The sequence below is a fragment of the Boleophthalmus pectinirostris genome, unplaced genomic scaffold (genome assembly GCF_026225935.1).
Source record: "Boleophthalmus pectinirostris isolate CB_2022bp ecotype Guang Dong unplaced genomic scaffold, ASM2622593v1 HiC_scaffold_21, whole genome shotgun sequence".
NCBI classification, from domain to species: domain Eukaryota; kingdom Metazoa; phylum Chordata; class Actinopteri; order Gobiiformes; family Gobiidae; genus Boleophthalmus; species Boleophthalmus pectinirostris.
In genome coordinates this window covers 11,812,344-11,818,343 of record NW_026571175.1, presented here as the reverse complement: position 1 = coordinate 11,818,343, position 6,000 = coordinate 11,812,344, and positions in this window count along the sequence as shown.

The window sequence follows — 6,000 nt, the reverse complement described above, 5'->3', positions numbered from 1 at the left end:
TTCAGACAATATGCCAGTGGCCGATTGACTCGCGGCAATCTCTTCAGCCATTCGGAAAGCATTTAGGATTTAAGGAGCAGGGAACGGACAAAGTGGACACTAAAAAGGCCTATGTGATCGGACTTATTGTTGAGATCATTACAGTGAAATGGATTATAGGGCTACAGCTGTTTTAAAGTGGAACTAAACACTAAATGAACTTGTTTTTACTCCTAAAATGTACAAATGTTTTAATAGCCTTATATTTACTAGTCATTTAACTTAAGTACAAACCAGGTCAATTTGCTTGCCTGACCAGTCTGTCTGTTCTTCATTCTGTTCAAATCCAGAAAGGACTGGACCAAAGAGCATGAAAAACCTCTGTCCTAACTTGAGACGGTCCAACCACAGCTGCTAATTTGTATCACGTCTCTCAAATGCAGAAAACATCTCCTCTTGTATCATATATACGTATACGTATATTTTCTTAGATAAGATTTAGTTTGGTGCTTTAATTGTTGTTTCTGAGAAAATTCATGCTGTTTCTCAGTCCTTTTTCTTCCCTTACAGTATAATAATTTATATGTGTAATTTACATGTTAGCAGCCATGTTTGGTTTAGCTGGAGAAATGTTTTTAAAGGGACAGGAATTTTGGACATAGGGCCTCCTTTCCTAGTGACCCAGAGCACTGGAGACGTGTGGAGACACTTAAAATATTCCTTCCAGTCCTTGTATTTGGAGAGGTTGCTGGTGCTAGGCTAGTGCATGTCAATGGCCATAGTTAGCCTGCCACTAAAAACAGTCTTACCCACTCCACAAAACACCCGAAGCAAATCTATTATTACGCCAGACTGTCGATGTGAATATATGTGCCAATAGAATAATTTTAGAAATAAAACAAACCTTGTATTTGAAGGATTTATGTCTGAGCAGCAGCAGCGAGTTGTACTTCCTGATTGAAAGCTTACCGGCAAAGTAAAATTCCTTGAGATGCAAGGTTAGTTTTATTTCAAACATTATTCTACCAGCACAGACATTTATGTCGACAGTCTGGTTTAATAATACATTTGTTTTGGGTGGTTTGTGGAGTGGGTAAAACGTTTTTAGTGGCAGGCTAAATAGCCATTGACATGCACTAGCCTAGCACCAGCGACCTCTGCAAATACAAGGACTGGATGGAATATTTAAAAAAAGGCTCTCCAACACTCTGGCTCACTAGGAAATGAGGTACAAAATTCCAGACTGTCAATTTAATTAAATACCCATATATGAAAAACTATTTTTAAAAAAGAGAAATCTAAAATAACAATGTGCAATATCAGTTTATTAAATGTATCCAGTTGTAAATAGTGCAATAATAGGTTTTGTCATTTTTCTTTTTCATTATTTGACTCCTCGGATGCTACGGCGTTCGTGGGCTAAGAGGCCAAGTTACATCTATAATCTTACATGAAGTAAACAGAGCATGTGTGTCTTATTGGTTTATCGTCAATCATGCCCTGTGAAATCTGGGAGGCAGGATACAGCTACAGATCCACTCATCTTTGTCAAGTTTTGTCAGTTTTTTGCTTTTTAGTCAAAAATCCAGTAGTTGGTGACATCACGTAAGACTGCACTGATTATATCCATTAGACCTGTTAGACCAAATACACTGTTCCTTATATGTCCAGACCGTGCTCTCCTTCCCCCTCACTCTCTTCGTTTGTCCTCCAGGCCCTGCCAAATTTAGCAGCTCTATTTGAAATGTGGTTGAAATCTAATCAAAATAAACTAATTAGACGATTAATATCAGTTCTGGTTGACTAAGACACTATTGACTGATTAATAGACGAAATGACTGCAACCCTAATGGATAGAGTTTTGGACGGAAAAAAGCAGAAAGAAATCTAAGAAAAATGTCCAATTTTGCCTCTGGTTGATTAGGCGAAAGTGGCTAAAGTGTTTACTTACCAAGCAGACTCCAGACCAGAGATGAGGCTTTATCGATTGAAACTCTGCTTCAAATGCGAACTCCAGGGCAAATTGACCTTGTTCATTACCTTGTTCACTGGCTGGTTGATGACTGGGGATCTGTCAGAACACTGTGTGGTTGACTGTGGCACTGTGATTAAAAAATGTAGTTCAAGTCCCTGTACCAAATTTTTGTGTATTTAATGTATTTAAGCAAACTAGGTCTTTCCCCAGTACATTACAGTACACTGTATTAGCCCTTGAGGACAAAATGTGCCTGCTGCGTGCTTTCTGCATCTAATTATAGTATATTAAGTGTTTTATTGTCCTATAAATCAAGAGTTACACATTAGCATGCTAGTTGCTAGCTTAGTCTCTGAAAATGTTTTACTGTTCAGTCATCAAGAATTGTGAGGTATGCATGCTTATATAGCTTTACTGTCACTGCAAAACTCTGCAATGGCCCCTGAAAGTTGTGAAAAGTGCTGATGAGGTAAGTAAGGAACAACTTCGGACCACTGCAAACATGTTTTTAAAGGGACAGTCCGGAATTTTGGACATAGGATCTCCTAGTGATCCAGAGTGTTGGAGATGTGTGGAGACACTTTTTAAAATATTCCATCCAGTCCTTGTATTTACAGAGGTCACTGGTGCTAGGCTAGTGCATGTCAATGGCCATAGTTAGCCTGTCACTAAAGACACCCACTTACACTTACCCACACCACAAAGCACCTGAAGCAAATCTATTATTACACCAGACTGTCGATGTAAATGTCTGTGTTGATAGAATAATGTTTGAAATAAAACTAACCTTGCATCCCATGAATCGTCGCATGTTGAGGGACTATTTTCTTAGCAGCAGTGAAATTTTACTTTGCTGGTAAGGTAGGTGGTAGGTGATATCAGTCCGCCGCTGCCAAGTTTTTACAACAAGTACAACTTGCTGCTGCTGTGCAGCAGGTTGGTGCAAGGTTGGTTTTACTTCTAAAATTATTCTATTGACACAGACATTCACATCGATAGTCTGGAGTAATAACAGTTTTGCTTCGGGTGTTTTGTGGAGTGGGTAAGACTGTTTTTAGTGGCAGGCTAACTATGGCCATTGACATGTGCTAGCCTAGCACCAGTGACCTCTGCAAATACAAGGACTGAATGGAGTATTTTAAAAAGTGTCTCCACACATCTCCTACACTCTGGCGAACTAGGAAATGAGGTCCTATGTTCAAAATTCCAAACTGTCCCTTCAAGAAACCAAAATCAGGTACAGTGCCTTTAAAGATGCACTATTTAACTTCTCTAGCTGAGGATCCTCCATCTGCCTTGTCTTTGTGAAGATGTTACTTTGCCTGGAATGTTCCAGAGTGACACTGAAATGGTCTTTCTTCATGGACACAAGCAAGGCAGAGACAGATGGGTCAAGCAATTCTATGTGGAAGAAAACTGATTCATTTTCAAAGTATAATTAAATATGTGACACGATGTAGGCTATAAAAAGACAAAAGTTGATCCTCATAAAGTAATATGAGCAGAACTGTTGAACATCTGACTGGAGTAAAGTACGAGTTATATTGGCCAGCCTGGTTCATTAGCGGCCTGGCTTTTCTGTTGTTGTGAACTGAGCAATCGGGATAATTGATAAGTGGCTGCTGGAGAGGCTTCCTAATTAAACCTAACTTCTTCAGCTTGTCGTCGGAGTAATCGCCATCTTGCGGTGTTGCTTGTCTCCATGGCGACAGTCGGATGCAGTCGTGTGAATTTGCAGAGGACTTGCTTGTTTAATTTTCTGATGTTGGTGGATAGCACTGAGACTGCCTTGGGACATCACTTGTGTGGTTATGAGTTCGTCTCTGTTAAATGGCACCGCGCAGTCCGATGTCACGACCAATCCTGACGCGCCGCACTCCAAAACCAAATTATTCGGCTATGAAGATGGATGGTCCCATTACGAGACCAATCATTTTCAAAAGCAAAAAAAAAAAAAATACTTGAACATTACGTTTTGCTGTTTCCTAGTAACCAAAGAGAGCAAAGATGTATAAAGAGAGGTTGAAATCCAGCAGCCATTTCCATTAAAACGTTAATTATTTAATTGTTTTCAATCTAATATTATGCCATTTCAGTAATTTGAAACAGTTACTCATGTTTTTTTTGTTTTTTTTTATGCGGAAACCTAACGTAATTTCAGAAGTAGCCAAAAATGTGCTCAATTAAAGTGGCTTTAACAGATTATGTTCGTGTGTAGTTTTACACAACTACTACTTTTAAGGTAGAAATGAGGCTGTGTGCTGTTGGCGTCTAATTATGAAGTGTTTCATGAAGTGTTAGCATGCTATTTGGCATGACTAATTTGAATGCTAGAACAACTTGGACCTCTACAAACTGTTTTTAATGAACTAGTTGTGTTTTTCACACTTTTCCAGTAAAAATCAGACAGTTCCTGCAAAATAGTATTGCTTGAGTAAAAAAGTAATTATTAAAGAGTAAAAAAGTATTTGGGGACACTACTATTCAAGTAAGACTAATTAACTGATTGAAAGTAAGATACAAAAAACACAAAAGCTAAAAACATAATATGTAATTCACTTGAAGCTTTTGCCATTTGTAGGCTGGGATATTACTCGAGTAGGAGTGAAGGTCTAGTCTCTGACAAGTATTGAAAGAAATACAACTTAATCAAAAAGTTGTACATGTAAATGTTAAAAGTGTTTCATTTTAACTGCCCACGTCTGTATCCTGTAGTATAAATTTGCATAATGTGACCTAAATATTTTGGCAGTAGCTATGCCTTCTCCTGTGAATTTAATCCCAAACAGTGCAGTGACAGTCAGACCAAACAGCTCAAAATAAATAGTACAAATGACATCAAGGTTATGCAAAAATAGCTACAATCTCAAAATTGATTTAACTTATAATTTCAATTGCTAGCAAAAGGTCACCGCAATATGAAAGTGTGAGAAGACTAAAGCGAAGTGAATGAGTGCAGTAATCAGAGATGGTACGTGCTGTGTGCCTGTCTGTAATCAATAGGATGTGTGTTGGGTGAACGTGAGCTCTCATTTAAAGGGTAATCTACACAGGGCATCCTCACATGATCATTACTAACTTGAAACATTTGTTACTGTCAGACCACCTAAGAATCCTGCTGACGCACCAATGCACAGCTGAGCTGCTTTTGTTCTGCCTTGTACATATGATATCATGCATCTCTGTTTCTGTATTAGAAAGGAAGTGAGAACCACAAAGTCGTTTTCTGAACTGTGACTCTACTGCCTGCATGCAACAACAGTCTCGGTAACTCAGGCGTTTTTATACACTGGTGGTTGACAACAGGTATAAGGCAGCATAACATAACAGCATATGGTCTATTGGGCTCCACCAACATAAATCTTTAACATGAGGCTTGCTTGTCCTTCAGCTAACACAAAATAGAGGCTATCAGCAGAATACAAAGTCATGCCAAACATAGTGTAGATCCCAGGTTCTGAATCATCTCTCATTGTACAATTATGTGTTTAGTGGTGGACCAAAGAAAGGTTTTAGGTACACGTAAAAGACACATAGCTGAATTTGAACCATGAGTGAAGAACATGTTTCAGAAGCCCGGCCCATGCAGTCCCTTTTTCCACTCTTATGTTGAACTATGACAGGGAAAGAACTGTAGGGAAGAGTCCATTAGTAACCTGGCTCATGACAGCTTGATATATGTACATCAATCTGGGTTGGCTCTTGCTGAAAACTGAAAAGGACAAATGACAAGGATTCTGATTGGTCAACCCACCACAGCAGTGGAACAAACAAAGAAATCAATCTTTAGTTTAATCCAGTTGAGAGAAAAGTACTGACATCTTTCCCATCCACAAGTGCACAAAGTGCTTTCTTCTGCATGTTTTTCACAAACAAAGTAGTCTGTATTTCTCCTACAATAGGCTCGAGTACATCCATCTGCAGCTCTATGTTTGTTTTAGTTTGTGTGGGAGCTTTGCCTTTGACTTCTACCAAATGCACACTGCTGCTCTGTGATTGGACTGAACTTTTCGTTGACTGTGCACACAACAATGGGAGCCAGGCCA